The following is a 16,269-nucleotide window of genomic DNA, read 5'->3' as shown; positions in this document are numbered from 1 at the left end:
CCGGAGCAAAGGGGACAGAAAATCACTACATGATCAATAGCGAAAACACCACAGTTACTCAGTTGGTTTCTGGACATTTGTCACACAGAAATAAGAAGGTACTTGCACATGCCACGTACATGAGCAAAGGGCAAATTTTGATGCTAACACTGAGACGATTCAATCTGAAATATAAAGTAATCTGCTGGGCTTTAAATACTTTTTTTGCCGCAAGTAAATAAACTGTGATTCCTTGTTGAAAAGCAGAACCATTGATAAACTTCCTGCAAGAGTATTACAGCCAGACTAGAGAAGCAAAGACTTGTTAGTGAGAAAGAGAAGGTGATATTTATGAAAAAGAACACACCTACGCAAGCACTTTACTTAGTCAGATGAAAGAAGTCTTGAACTCCACCTCTAGACACATACAGGTTTCATCTTTAGCCAAAAATAGATCCACGAAGTATGAATCTGAATAATGTTATTCAATAAATATCTTAAGTTTAGTTACATAACTGGATTATCCGAAATGCTGCAGGATCCAAACTACGTCAATGAATAGTTAATTTTCTTTAGTTATTTTTCAGGAGTAATAACTGTAAGTCATGACATGCTGGCAAATAAATCTTCCTAGCCAGCTAGTGGCATAACGACACTGTCCTAATGGCTCACTCCACAATTATTCTGGGTCAAGTTCAGTTCCTTTTCTCACACTAAATAATATCTTATTCATTTCAATAATTCAGTTTCTGGGTAAGATATCCCCTGGAATATGTTACTTTTCAGTAACATACCATTCAACCTGACTGGCATCATGGAAGATCTGTTCCTAACTGTTGACTATACGGTGTTGAAATATGAAGGCACATAACTAGGCATATTGTGCCTCATACTCAGGTAAGTCTAAGAATAATGGCAGTTAAATTACATGATCAAAAAATGTCTCCTCTTCATATTTGAAGACCAGGCCAAGAAATGTTCTAAAGTCAATAAACTGTCATGCTCATTATTCTTCTATGCCATATGAAAGAAGCTCAAAGGAAAATTTCCTTGTAAGAAGAAATGCAATTAAACAGAACAGAAAAATAAAAGCAAAAAAGCTTCATCAGAAAAGTGTCTCTGCAACCTTTTCTTCTGCTTAAATATTCAGATGTTTCTGTGCCAGGGATTAACATCCAGTTCATACCCTCAAAAAAAAGGAACACAGAAGAAAACAGCAGCTTTCTCCTTTACCGCTTGAACTGCGGTGTTCAGTAGAGTGAATGAGTGATTTAAAAATAAGTTCTTAAGTAGTCACAATATGCTTTGATTTGTACCTTCTGGAATATCACTGAAGTCAATTAACTCAACTGAGCTTTTACCTGCAATGTACAAAAAATATGAAATTCAAGTGATTATATCGTGAATAAGGGGTTTCTACTCAGAACAAAGCTGGCTAAAACACATAATTGATTTTTCACAAAACATTTATGTTGGTTCAGAATTTCTTTTCAATCCAAACTGAACCTTTTTCTTCCCAAAACAATTTCCAGTGGATGGGAAATTCTGAGAACAGGCTTTTTAAGAAGCAAAAGGACTGACTGTGGCTGCCTTCCTTTCAGTTCTCATGTTTGATGAGCTCCCGTCTCCTCAAGTAGCGATGCAATCAGAAGACAGTATGCTCTTTACCAGCAGAAAGGGTCAAGATACTAGAATAGCCATCCCTGTCCGCCACCATATAGGACTAAATACCAATTTTAACACGAAATAAAAGATTGTCAATCTTAATGTCACATCAAATTCTACTACTGTTTGTAGAAAAGTCTGCTGATAATGATCTAACTCAGGGCAGCCCGGACACACAGTCCAACCTCAATTTTGGCAGGTCAGCAACCCATCAAAGCTTCTGTGGAAGTTTCCAATACCCCTCGTTAGGACTCAGGCTAAAGGAACATGGGGACATGTCAGGCTTCGCCTGTAACGGTGACAAAGCAAGCTTTTTGGTGGGACTGGAAGGAGTCACAATACCTTGCAGCTCAGGGGAGAAATGCTAATGCTGAAGCTCGAGACATCTGCAAGGACCGCTGTGGCACCACCAAGGTCTTGGCAGTAACAGAGCAGACGTGTGGGTCCATCAGCCCTCTCCTGACATACATACGGGTGTTAAGGACACAAAAACCTCAGCTGGCATTGCCACTGCCGCAATATGACCAGAGCAACATGAATTTACACGGGTTGAGAGCCTGATCCAGCAGCTGAACCCTCTGTGAAACAGGCGTAAGAAACCTCACCCATGCAAGCACCCATGCTGAGACAGCCACGACACCCGTTTGTACACCTCCACGTGCGCAGTCTGGCAGCTACAGCTGTGCTCAGAGCTGCCCCGGACCCTCTTCTGGCAAGAAACAAGCTGGAACTCCCATTGTGGGCCCACAGGAGATTCGGTCAAGTCAAATATTTATCCTTTGACCTTTTGCATGGAAGAGGGTAATTGAAAAAACAACAGCTACAGAAGCTGAGTGCGCACGTCCCTACAGCAGCTTCAATACGATACTTTAGAAATGTAGAAAATTACCTTGGAAAGCCAGTGCCAACTGGCACCACTGTTATTAAGAAAAAAAATCCCAGTGGCTGCAAAAAGCCTTCTTTATTAACAATACTTTCTATTACAAAACCCCTTCCTTCAAGCAGAGTGGTATTAGTAATGACACAGGACACGTATTTGGATTCATTTATTGAATCCCTTGCTCTTCTGAGTTATTAATAGGGGACTTCCCCAGGTTGGTGGGGCTTATTACAATCCTGTTTAATTCTTCCTCGTTTTTCATTATTAGGTTCTTACTTTTTTCTGCTTTCTGAACTCCAGGCAACTTAGTCCAAACATACAGCTCAGGAAGAGACTGCAGATAAGGAAAATGAAAATCTACAAAATTCTAAATATGCTTTAACTGGACAGTGGGTGGGTGAAGCTTAACAGATATTTTGATTCAAATATTCTCTACTTCCTCCCTAGGGACAGCAACAGTCTTTTTATTTTGCAATTTATATACGTACCCTCCCACATGTTTCTTTTAGCCACAGCTTTCAGGCTAAGCTGCTGACAGGTGGCAGTCCTAGCGCGAGAGGACCGCATGCTGTGGACGTTAATGAGTTTCCTTTGGGCCCCAACGGAAGTTTTATAACCTTAGGTTGACTTACTCTCCTCTTCAGTTAAATAAAAATATTTCAGCTCATACAAACAGCTCAGCAAGATACAGAAACAGCAAGAGCCAAATGAGTGGAGGGATTTAGAGCTTTTCCAAGGTTTACTTCCAGCTCAACCATTTTCAGTCACTCATTAGGCAATGCAGAAAATCTTACTCTCTCTTTTAGAACTCAACATGCATTACCCAAAAGCAAGCAGGAAAGGAAGACTGGGATTGTAAAGTATATTCCAAAGTTTATTTTTACTTCCATGATGGACTTCAGTGAAACATAACAAAACAGCCATTCTGGCTGTTGCTAACAAGCTGCAAATGCTGCCCGGAAAGACTCGGTGTAATGCCACACATGTCGAATAGACTGTTTTGATGTTTGCAGTGCCTTATAGGCTTTAAATATTTTATGCCTTCCCCATTTGTTAATGTTTCCAGTCTAACATGGGAAGAAATCAGAATACAGCAGGTTGAGTACAGCAGCAGATCATGAGGACAGAAATGTTGTCAGCAAAGGGCACATTTGAGTTGTGGATTAAATGAGCAGAGCTCCGGCCTTCCTTCATTCAGCTGGGCTTTTAGGAAGGTTCAAGCGCACAAATTCAAACCTTAGGTACCAGAAAAGAAACATGATTTTTGCTCATGACAATCTTCTTTATACCATGTCTGAGAACAGAGAAGCAGCAAATCTGTCCAACAAAGTGTTTGGCTCTGAATAACCTGCAGCAGGTACTAGATATACACTCTCTCTTATAGCACTAATAATTCACATTTATGGATGACCTCTCGTCTCCCAGCAACCGTGGTAAAGATTATGATGTAGATACTTAGACATAAAAAAGGCTAGACAAACAGAATGTGTATCAGAGAGGCAGCACTGTGATACCTGAAGAGCTCCAGCTTACCGCAGGACATTGGAAAGCAAAGCCTCCACGTCCACCCACTGCTTTCCTTCCCGCTCCAAGTGCCTCACACTGGGTTTCAGCAACAGGATAAAAAGTTCCCCACCAGTCTTCAGGTGATGGCGACCACAGCAACCTGGACTGAGATTTCAACAAAGGACTTTGAGGTGAAAGATTCTCCTTTTCATTACCAACCACGAGCCATAATTCATTTATCTTGTCCTTAAAACAAACCACATTTCCAAAAGCATGCCTTGACATCTCTTCTGTTTGCCTCCAGTTATGACAAATGGAAAAATTTGTACAACACATATATCTACTCTGACTGACAGCTTATACAAATTATTCCTTTATGTCTTTGTAGTTTTACATTCAATATTTTAAATGCCTGATATTGCACATAGTTGTATTAATTCCATCAGGACTCCTGAGTCTGTCAAGAGTAATGATATATTTGATTTTCTGAACTTCGTACATACTTCTTTTCATTTACAATGGTTATGTTAAAAAGTCTGGTTTCTTATCCTTTCAAACCAGGTACAGAAGAAACTCTAATCATTATCCCATGAGATCACGAAAAATTATTATTTTTCTATCAGTATTTGAAGCTAGTTGTTCAGAGAGGGCTGCAACATATATAGTTAAAAAAACACGCACTCATGCAAAGGTCTCCCAGTAACCTCCCTAGTTCCCATTACACATCCAGTATTCCCTCTTAACTTCATGAACATGCGTGCCATCCGGATGGTTGGTCCCTTTGATAAAGCCTTAGGAGAGACTCCCTCCTGCCCAAGGAAAGAAGAAAAGTGGGACCCTACAGCTCCAAAGAACAGGACTGTGGAGAGAGGAGGAATCAAAATTGTACAGCAACATTTGATAATCTGAGTACCAATAGCAGAATATTGTTCTGCTCCTGCTCCCAATGTTAAGCAGAGCCAGTTACAGCAGTGAACAGTGAAACAGGCCACTCAGCCAATTTCCACCCATTACCTGATGGCTTTGTGGTAAATACTTACTAGGTCCCTTAAAGCTTTCAGGGTCACACACTGCAATCAGTCTGAGTGCTGAACTTCCATGCATTAAATGTCAGAATTTCCCAGACATTTTCAGTCAGGAGCTGGAAACCCTGTTTCCTAATCGTATCGGCAGATGTTCGGCATACACGCCACGAAGAGCATATACGTAGGCTGTGAGAGAAAGGGCTTTTCATAACAGGCGCAATATATCGACATAATATATAGCCATAATAGGCACCAGGAGTAGATTAGAAATTAAAACTGTTATAAATCTGAATCCTTATCAGCATGGAATGGGATATCTGAATTATGCATAATGTGGGGAAGAAGAAAACACAGTAGTGCACGTGCATACACTAAATTAGAGGATATCAGAGCCCATCGTATTTCATCCTCTCCCTCCCCTTCACTAATAAACCCTGCCAGTGAAATAAGCCTCAGCAAGCTCTTCTCCTGCTTTGTCGGTTCCTCTTGTTCATTGCACCTTACACGCCATCCTGATTTACTGGTCTTTTCACACCCCATCTCTCCTGAAGAGTAATTTTTCCATGACATCCTGAAGAAGCAAGCAAATAGCACATATTAAATTCCGAGACAAATCCTTCCTCAGCCTTCGCAGTGCATCCCGCCTCTCTGTGCCTTCATTCCGATTTTGAATGGCTCAGGTTAAGGATTTCATCCATCTGCTCGTCCAGAGCAAACACATATGGTGCCACTTAAGAACGACTCAATCGCCACGACAATTAGCTCCCATAAGCTCGCCCACGGAATTACACACCAACTCCTCAGAAGACGAAGCCAGTCTCGGAGAGTTCGCGGCGTAGAAAGCCCAGGGCTACAGCCCAGGGCTACCGCACAGGCAACCTCCCTCCCCTCTGCTTTTGGCCAGACGTTTGCGCAAATCACCCTCGTGAAGGTGAAGGGAAAAAGGCAGGAGAGCCTGGGGTCGGGGGAGAGAGCTCCTCTGGCAATGGGAGGGGCAGATGTCCACGGGACAGAAACACGTCAGCCCCTGCTCTCCCTTCCACCTTCCTCACCTATGTACCACGTGGATCGTGAGAGCGGGAAAAGCATTTCCACTGCTGGAGCTGCTGTTATGCTTGGCGTGTGCATCTCCTGGGACCCCCGCGGGTCCCCTCGCCGCTGGGGGTCACCTGCAGGCGGCTGGTGCCCGACTGGGCAGCCATCACCTCCTCCCTGCGTCCCACGGGCTCTCGCACCCCCGGCCTTGTTCGTCTTCACCCATTTGTACCCAGATGTTTACAGCATCAAAATAAACTTGGTTTGATTTTAAACACATACGTTGTACCTTGAACGAATGCAGAACTGCCAGGTTTTGATCACATGGATATATGACTGGGCATTATTCAAGCTGTCTCCTGGTTAAAAGAGTTTTTTGTGTATAAGAAATGTCTTTTTTACTCTAGCTTTTTGCCTGTCCTCAGGGATTTTGTCATTATTGATTAGATGCAAAATCAGATCATAACCTAACTAAACAAAATTTCCTTTCATATGACAGTTCTTTGGTCTCTGCTTCCTGTGTCACTTTATTACTCGTTGTGCAAATTATATTAAAAATTTAATTTTCCTTTTCATGTAAAAAGAAAAATCAAGATATCAGACGGCATCCAATTTACATCTATCATTCAGAATGATAGAATAAAAATAAACCTGTCTTCACATAACAAATGAGCACTGCTTCCCAGTTTTGATTAAAAACACAGTATCATCTCTCACATAAAAACCTCTAAAATGCACTCTCCCACTTCTTCTCCAAGTCTGCTGGTCACCGTTTGGAAACTCCAGCTATTTAAAGGGCAGTGGTATGCTGTTGCCAAGAAGAACCCTCGTCCCAGAACAGTACAGGCTCAGACGTCTTGACTGGACCATCACCACACTTTGCACATGGTTAGTAAACTAAAATACCAAATCCTTGCAGAAATAGATCTTACTTTGATACCGCTCTGTACTAGATCACTGTTCATCCTTGTCTATCGTGCTGACTGAGTACTGAAAAACCCTCCTATGAGACAACCACCACAAGCCACACATGGCAAAGACTGACAACACAGAAGATTTTGGTCAAATATTCAATAACGTATTTGACTTATAATAATTTGCTATGAACAAAGCATCTTGAAGCCAGCCTGAAGTTAGCAGGACAGCAAAGTCATGTTTAGCTAGTCTGGAAAAGGAAGAGTAAACCAAGAGAACTTAAAAATGTTTTTAATTAAAATTCTGGCAATAAATTTCGGTGAAGTTTCCCACACGATGCTGTTGCACACAGCCTACAAGCTCTCACATAGCACCTAAATGGTGTGAAACCCTGTGCCTGCTCTGCGGTGGATTTTGGGGGGAAGAGGCTGTAACACATCAGAAGAGAATTTAGCTTCTGCCCTGATTAAAGTCAATTTTAGAGCAGAGTGCAGTTTTAGTTATGAGCATGTCCCCTCAAGGGCATATCTGTAAAGCGTAGGCTTGCCTTTTTGACCATTTTGTCCAGTTACGTGTATGTTAAACAACCACAGACTGTGATTTCTTCACCGAACCTGCCTGAAAGCCCCAATAGCAACTAAGGCACAGAGGAATAAATAATCCTTTTACGTGATGACGGTGAAACCTGAAGAAACTACAAAATAAAGTTAGGGCTTTAAGAAGAATCTAAAAAAAACCATGAAGAAGGAAGCAGAGAAATAATAAAATTGTGAACAGAGACTCAGAAACCACTCTGAATGGTAAGCCACCCTGACCCTACGCCGTGAGTCATACCTGAAAGTAGGGAATTATTACACCTTTTGTAGGAAAAAAGAACAGTCTATTCACTCCAAAAAATCCCATGACCAGAAACACGACGTCAAAACAGAAGGAGTTCAGATATTTCTGTAGCTTCTTTTCAGTTTTAATAGATGCCACATGCCCATGCAACAGGAGAGAGAAAAGGTCATCTGAGCTGAGCTGCAGGAGGGAAAGAGTACCCAGCAGAGGGACAAGGAGAGAAGCAATGAGGAGATATATGTATTGTAAAGGCAATGCCTTGAGGACAGAGAAACCTACTTTTCACTTCTCATGTTTTCTTCCTGGCCCATTGTACAAATATCAGCAAGTCACTGACTCACTCTGCACATCTGAGACAAGAGCCGTGCCCCTAACGAACCAGGGAGAGGGAAGACGCACAGGCAGAGGCAAGACAGAATAGCCCAGCAGCATTTCTCTAACAGGGCTTCTCGTACCACCAGCAAATAGTCCCAACAGAAAATATCTTTTACTGTTGGGGCTGAATTATTTATTTTGCAGATGTCTATAAAAGCCACCATCGGGGTTTGCCTCGCCCTTCGGTATAAAACAAAGCACATGTGTCATGAAAAGGTAATCACTGCCCCAAGGAGCTGACAACCCACCTGCAGTGCAGGGGAGGGGGGGGGGGGGGGGGGGGGCGCATGGGGGCCTCCAAAAACCTGTGGGGCAGCGCAAAGCAAACGTGAAGCAATTATAGTTAGTGCCACTGGCTGGGGTTGCGTCTCTTCACCAGCTAAACCTTCACAGAGCGCTCATCAGTCAAAAATACAACTATTATTACTAAGTTATCCACAAGTTCCACAGGAGATGTACCTCTCTCCTTTGCCTGGGGAGACCGGTGTAAAACCCAGCCTACTTCACACCGCCATTTCAGTCCCTGCAGGATTCACACCAATAAGCATCCAGTGCTCGCTCTCAGAAAGGTTTTCAGGAAGGCAGTTTTCCAGAAAGAAGCCAATCTGATGAAAATGAAACTCTCTGCAAAAACATGAATATGGTTTTGTTAAGGGTTTTTTTTCCCCAGCTGTGTCCAAGCAGGGTTAGACACAAATTATCCCATACAGCCACTACCATCAACATTAAAATTACTCCTCCTGAACACAAAAATTTGCCTAACACAGGCTACAACCCCCCCCAACTAGTTTTCAAGGCCCAAGGGCGTGTGTTTATGACCAGGTTAGTGGTCATTGTGGGTGGGATGACCTGTTCCACCTTGTATGACCAATGAACTATTCACGGGGTAGCAACGTGAGCCTGAGGCACCCACACACCTGTTAAGTGTGATACTCCCCAGACCACAGTGCCGGTCTCACATGCCTGAAGAGTAAAATGAAAACATCCTGGCTAAAGACAAAGGGAGGTCCTACTATCCATGGGATGTTGGAGGTCCCTGTCCTGGTTTCTTGCTTTGGTCAATCTTTAATTATTGATACAAAGCCAGAGAACTCCATGTGGCAGAAACTGAAGGAGACGCTTCAAACCTGCTCCTAGTTCAGCGGGTGGGTATTATTTGAGTCCTGCGTCTCCACTATACACTTTTGGAGCTACACTGCTAGTCGTAAGGAGGAAGAACACGCTCCTTTCCCTAAGAGCCGTGATGAAGCACGGCAAGCAGAACAAACACTCAAAAAAAAAAGCTTCAAGACTGCTTAGAGAATACTTGACACACTAAAAGTGTCTCTTCATCCACCTCCAGTTTTGTTACTAACACATGGTCTAATTTTCAGAAGCATTCAACAGTGTCATCTCCCATCCACATGAGTGAGGAGTGAACTCAAGATGAAGATGAGGTCACTAGGCTTTAGGTTTTCTTCCAAATGCAGAAAAATGTAACACTTCGCTTTGCTTTGCCTGGCTGCTTGGTTTGGGGGGGGGACAGGAGGATGTGTTTGGGTTTGCTGGGTTTTTCTAACGACCTGAAGAACATTAAGTAGTTTCCATTAGCTAAAAAAAAGTCATAGAAATGCAAAATTTTAATTTTTTAATCTTCTGAGCCCTGGTGGTGACCAGTAAAGAAGGTACACAAAAATGTCCAGGGAATCAATAAAAGGACAAATAAGCTTTCCCAAATGAAGAACAGCTCAGTCTGGTAAATGCCTGAGATCTTACACACCCTTCAGAAAAGGAGTTTCCCTGTTTCCCTGCTCCCTGTTTCTGTGTACTCTAGAGAGCTGACTCAACGTTCAATCAGGAAGGTACAACAAGGGCAAGGCAGAAAAAAAATCCACTAAAGAACATCTAAAGTTAGCAAAAGGTCTTTAGATTTATATGAACAAGCATCAGTGAAAATGAAAACTTGTGTTTACAGTCTTCATAAACACATATAAAATCTGGAGGCAACAAGATCATTTGAATCTCTCACTGCAACAGAAGAATAACAATTGGAGAATCAGGACTACCATAAACGTGCCAGAAGGCGTTGAGCAACGCTTTCTCTGTGTAGCAGTGTGTTACTAGTCCAAATGCTTAGTATGAAGACAGTAACTTCTAACAGCATGCGGGTTCTTTACAACAACATCTCCCTAAACCTTTTCCTCATTGCATGCATTTGACCGCATAGTCCTGTTAATGCCCCTTTTTTTTTGACAATCTTTTTCAAATTTGGAAAAAGTAAAGATTATTATTAAAAATTAAAATTTATTCTCTAAATTCAGTTGCACTTTTTTCCGTTTCTAAAGGATACATATAATTTTACAAAGTTCAGTGTATCCTTTATGCAAAAATACTACAGATGCTTGTATCATTTATTACATTTACATCTTACTCCTCACAATGTTCTTCGTATCTTCCACTTGTGCTTCTGTATTACTCATTAAAATAACAGTATTGTGTCTCCTGACACAACAACTAATTGTACTTCTTACGAGTTCCCACAGGGACACATCACTGGACAGGAAGATGAGTATTCATATATAAATGAGTGCCTCTTCATCTACAAAAGGTTCCGCATAGTTTCATGTTAACTTAGTCAATGTTCATTAATATTTTAATAAACTCAAATGATGCTTCATCCATTCAAAAATTTACGAGCATTGACTGAGCGTGGGATTTGAAAACTCATCGAGTGGATCTCGCTGTTTCTATTTATAAAAATATTCATGGATAATGTCCTGGGTGCAGTCGCATCTTCAGCTCTCACTGGGCAAAGGCAGGTTTGAAGAAGCCTGCTCTACCTGCACCACGTGCAGGCACAGATGAAGCCAGGCTCCACTGCAGGCTGCCGGAACTGCAGCACTCACAGGCGTACAGCAGACGAGGATCTCGGCAGCCAGGGTTTACAGCCCCAGGCAACAGCTACCGACATAACAAAGGGGAAACCTAAAATGAGGAGAACCCTAAGAATTATTCCAGGGAGTTAGATGTGCTTTTCTTGTAGCTAACGACGTGCAGGCACATAATGATGACTGTTGTTAGCTTGCACAAAGACAGAAGCTGAAGTTATCTAATATCAGCCTGGGCACATTTCAAGACTCAAGGAAGAAACCCAAATTAGCAGTTGGATCAGAATCAGGAAACTTACTGATAAAAATGACAGACCTTACCGAACCTGGCACTGAAGAACCGTGTCCCACCCAGGCCATTTGTTCGCTCCTGGCACTGCCATCCTCTTGCCTCTTACAAAGCCCGAGAAACCCTCCAGTTCTCCATTTTACCAGCTCTTCATTCCAATAATCCCAGAAATAATGTCTTAAAATTCTAACTAAATTGAATCAAAACCAGCGGTAGCCTTTCCACTAATGTGAGTAAGAACTGGTCAGGCCTTTTGACTGGGAGACGCTTGAGGCAAGAACTTCTTGTTCCTTCATGTACTAATTGTATAATGATTAATAAAAGTAAATTAGATCAAATATAACTTAGAGAAAACCACTCTCCTGAATTATGATTGCTGAAACATAGCCAGAGGAGCACTTTCAGAAGCCTGCTTGGCTGTTTAATGCTGATTTAATTACAGTGTTTAGACACAGTCTACTACCGAGATACCTGCTGGAGCTCGCTCACTACGCCAGACCTCAGGTCGACGAGCTTACGTGTTAATAGCCAGAAAGACAGAAGTGCAATGTACCAACAGGGGAATGAATAGGGCTTATTTTGTAGAGGTTTATGTCAACTGTTCCTTCGGTTTGGACCCAAGAAAATTCACACCTCTGATTCAAGTCTGAAATTTAGATTTTAGAGAAATTTTGTCAAAACTCTACACAGTTTTTCCGCATTAAAACATGACTGTATGCGATTCTGCAGATTCTTGATGATTTGGACATAAAAATCCATCAGCCCATCTAACTCATCAAGTACTACAGCCTTTCATCCCCAAAGCTGCTTCTGACGTACAACTCCGGAGATGCAGAAAACAGATGCAGAATCTACCAATCAAAGTTCAGTGTTACAATCTCATCATTTTCACAAAAGTAAATAAAGACTGTGCACAGAAAAAAAACACTAAGTACTAACTTTAATACGCATTATATATTTTTCTGGCCTTAAGAAATTTAATCTAAAAAGCAAAATAAATTTTCTTTCCCATACCTGATAAGGTGTTTGGTTGTTTGGGGTTTTTTTTAAGTCACTAATAAAAACAAGCAATCCTGTATTTTGTTTCACAGTGCTTCCCTGAGGGCAAAGATAAACTTCACTCTTATCTGTTCTTCTGTTGTTGCTAGAATGATTGCTCTGTTCATTAGATTGTTTGATGTTGCCATCTCAGCTTTCCAGTGCCTGATTTGTTCACTTAATTCTCTAAGTTATTAGGCTCTCCGTTCCAAAAATAAGCTGTTTTTCTCATTTAAAAACCAATGTCATCTATGTATTATGGATTTACAGCGCACAGTGTTAATGGATCATGGAAACAATGACACGAAAGGTTAAATTATGAAAATTTATTTCCCTTGCATAGAAAAGGAACAAGTGATAGTGCCATATAGGTGAACACGGATCATTACTGCACAAAGATCATAATCGAAAGGCACCCACAGGGCACCCGAACCACAACCCTCACACATTCACAGAACGCTAACAGACAAAATCTGAATGTGTGCATTATGAGATAGAGTGTGCTGGCCCCAGGCCACTCTCCCAGTGTGCACCCATTCAGCTGCACGCTGGATTTACCTCCAAGGGGGACTGATGATGACTGTACCTCACTGACTTCAGCTGTGCATATGGGTCCTGGGCCACGGGACCAGAGCTGCAACCGCTCCACCTTTCATCCCCTGCCTAGGCTGGAACCCTCCTTATGTCCAGCTGACACCACAGTAAATATCTAAAAGTGTGTCTATTGAAACACCATGTCTTTTTCTTCAGGACAGTCTAGGATGAGGAAAGCAGCTCAAATCCTTTTCTTTTAACAAGCACTTGGCTCCAGAGCATCCCTCCAGCTTTATCCAGGACACAGAAATAGGCATTAGTAGAGATTAGAGACCAATATCCACGTTGTCTTCACAGCGTAAGGGAGCTTGACCACAGCATGTAGGACCTGCAACAACTAATCGTCTTTGGTCTATGTGCCCATCGCATGTCAGTCTGCTACGTGTCTGTGCAGACAAAACCAATACAAGAAGGCAGCCAGCACATTTTACAACAATTTGGAATCTTACAATTACAATTTTACAACATTTGGAATCCCAGTGGGTCAGTATCAAGATGTTCTTCACCATTTCACCCTTCTTCAAGTAAAGATAGCACCATGAACCCTCCGGCCATGTGAATAATTAAGTCAACACTTACACAACTGCTGAGTGCCGCTGACTCACAACTAATGCCACAATCGTCACAACTATGAATGGGGGCTTATCACACAGGGCTAGCTTTAGGCTGTGGGTGCAGGGGTATCTGGGCCATACTAAGTCCTTTTCTTGTGTACTAGCTGATGCCGCTCTGACACACTGTGAGCCCTTTCAGTCCAGTGAGCTGGCACCAAACTAAGGATTTTTTCACTATGTGGAGTTAATTTTATGCCTTATCAGTGAGCTGAATCGGTTTATTGTCAGAGGAGAGAACTGCCAGCATAAGGCAAAAAACCCCACAACAATCCACCCCCATAACAGAAGGGACTGGCTCATGCACATTGATTCAGCACAGGCTGCCAGATGAGAAGTGAAATTCTGTGTTGCTCCTACTAGAAACGGGTAGATTCTGGTCACTTTTGTTTACGTCATCCATCTTGTAAGTCTACAGCACGGAAGTGGAAAGAAAGGCACCTATTCCTAAATGGGGATGCCGAGGTGGGCAGGGGTAGGGAGCTAAAGACAGCAATTGCAAATTGAGTTGGAGGCCACTTTAAGTGAACAACACTTGAAAGTCTCGCTTTAGAACCATGTGATAACTACTCTTAAAAGGAAAACTTGCAAGCAACCAGCATCCTACTTATCTGTGTCATATTAGGCACTTTAACCTTCAGGAACAGATCAATCATCTGGAGCTGACACTCATCCACCTTTAGAATTACCCATTCTGTAGTTCCAGCAACCAGGACTATGAGCTTCTACAGAAATAAAAGCAATTCCGTCTAGGTTTGCAACACGCATGCTGCACACTTGCACGTCCTTTAAGGCTGCTATTCCCAGCCACGAACTCTGCCCTCCAGAAAGGATCAGAGACAGCATAAAAAATGTAAGGCCTAAAACTAGTATGACAAGGCATTGAGTATCCCGTTAATATGCAGCATTTGTTACAGATTAATTTTAATGCACAAGCCCATGGGTCACATCAACATCACAGAGTTTTCTAGGTCATCAAATTAAAAGGCATGGCATCATCTTCTTTTGACACAGAAGCAGTTCATTAAAAATATTTGGAGAGATATAGGAAAGTAATCTTGGTCAGACATGCTTTGAAAATTCTTCTTCAAGTTCTGCTGGCTTGAGTAGAGACTTGTACGGAAACAAGGTCTTCTGGGAAGAAAAGTCAAACTTAAAAATTGAACTAGATGAAAGTTCTCAGATGGACTTTGTTCTCAGAGAGGCGCAGTACACTCTTTGTGAATGCATAAGTTCCTGACACACCATGTACAGACAATAAAGGCTCCTCTTTCAGCGGGTTTCTGAACCTACCGCACCTCTGATTTATCATGAGAACAGTGCCTGTGGTCTTTCCAGAATGATTAAATTTTCCCTCCAAACAGCACCTATTCCACATGTCAATTTTGTTGAATAGCCTGTCAAGCCAAGATACAGTCAAAGAGTTGAAACAAATCTGTCATCGCATGGTGTTTGTCATTAAGAAAACCATTTGTACTTAGAATACTGAATTCATCTGCTTCTATTTGTTACTAGAGCTACAAAAAAGTATTGGAGTTTCTTGTATTAATCTAAGCAAATTACTTGTCAATTATAATCAGAAAGGTTACATTTTGCAGAAAAAGTTAATTTGCTTTTTTATTAAAGCTGTTTCAAATTTTTTTTTGAATTTGTAAAACCAAAATAATTAGAGCTCTAAGCCACTGTTACTGTCAGTCTTCACAGCAATCACCAACAACAGTTTGCAGAAAAAAAATGACATTCTAGTGTCAAGTTACCTGAACATATAAAATATTATGGCTGACAAAGAAATAGAGAAAAAAAACATCAATACAATAAAACAAACAATCATCTCAAATACAAGACTATGGAGAGGATGAAGACAGACATCTGCTACCTCCCAAAATCTCCAGTGTATCTGAAAGAAGAATGCCTACTTGTGCGTTCAGCTGTCGGATCCTTCCCCTTATGTGGCAGCCAATGCAAACCCAAGGACTCCAGCACAGTGTGCCTGTCCTGGTAGGAACGCTTGGGTTAGCCAGAGTTTGTACAGAAATTTGCTCTGAATGTGCCTGACACATCAAAAAGAACAAAATGATGACAGAAAAAAAGCAATTTTATTAAAATGTTTATTTAAATACGATGCCGTTCCAAGAACATGAGTCAGTTCATACCAAAGTCACAGGGGTTTTGCCGTTCTGCTTTACTTCTCTACGTTCTTCACTTGTTCCTTTTATGCCAATGTCCTTAAAATGGAAAACTGACCAAACAAACATACTAAATATATATAGATGAATTCACGGAATTTTAACTTTGAATATCTTTAAAATGTGAGAAAGACTGCAGGCACATCAGAACTGGATACTCAAAAAAGGAACATTAAATTGCCTTCATTATCCGTTCTTTGAGAGAGAGGTAGACACTGCATCCAAAGGACACAGCTATTCCACAAAGAGACATTAAGTTGGTGGAAGCTGTGTTGCCAACACCAAACTCAGAGACACGTGTCAGCACAGACGTTGCCCACTCTTCTTGCAGCCGTTTCTGTTACTGAGCTCTGACAGCCCTATTCCCAAGAATCCAGATACCATGAAAGTTCGCACATGCGCTTTGTTTTATGTGAGTCCTGTTTGTCCTTTGACAAATATCGCTTACATTATTATGATTCAGC

At 41.7% G+C, this 16,269-nt stretch overlaps 1 protein-coding gene across 1 annotated transcript in view; it reads right to left on the bottom strand.

Moving 5' to 3' along the window:
* Positions 1 to 16,269, bottom strand: part of NKAIN3 (sodium/potassium transporting ATPase interacting 3) — a 306,962-nt gene that overhangs the window by 199,826 nt on the left and 90,867 nt on the right. The window lies entirely within an intron of this gene.

The sequence above is a fragment of the Leptosomus discolor genome, chromosome 13 (genome assembly GCF_034619465.1).
Source record: "Leptosomus discolor isolate bLepDis1 chromosome 13, bLepDis1.hap2, whole genome shotgun sequence".
Taxonomy (NCBI): Eukaryota; Metazoa; Chordata; class Aves; order Leptosomiformes; family Leptosomidae; genus Leptosomus; species Leptosomus discolor.
This window is presented reverse-complemented; position numbering and strand designations above follow the sequence as displayed.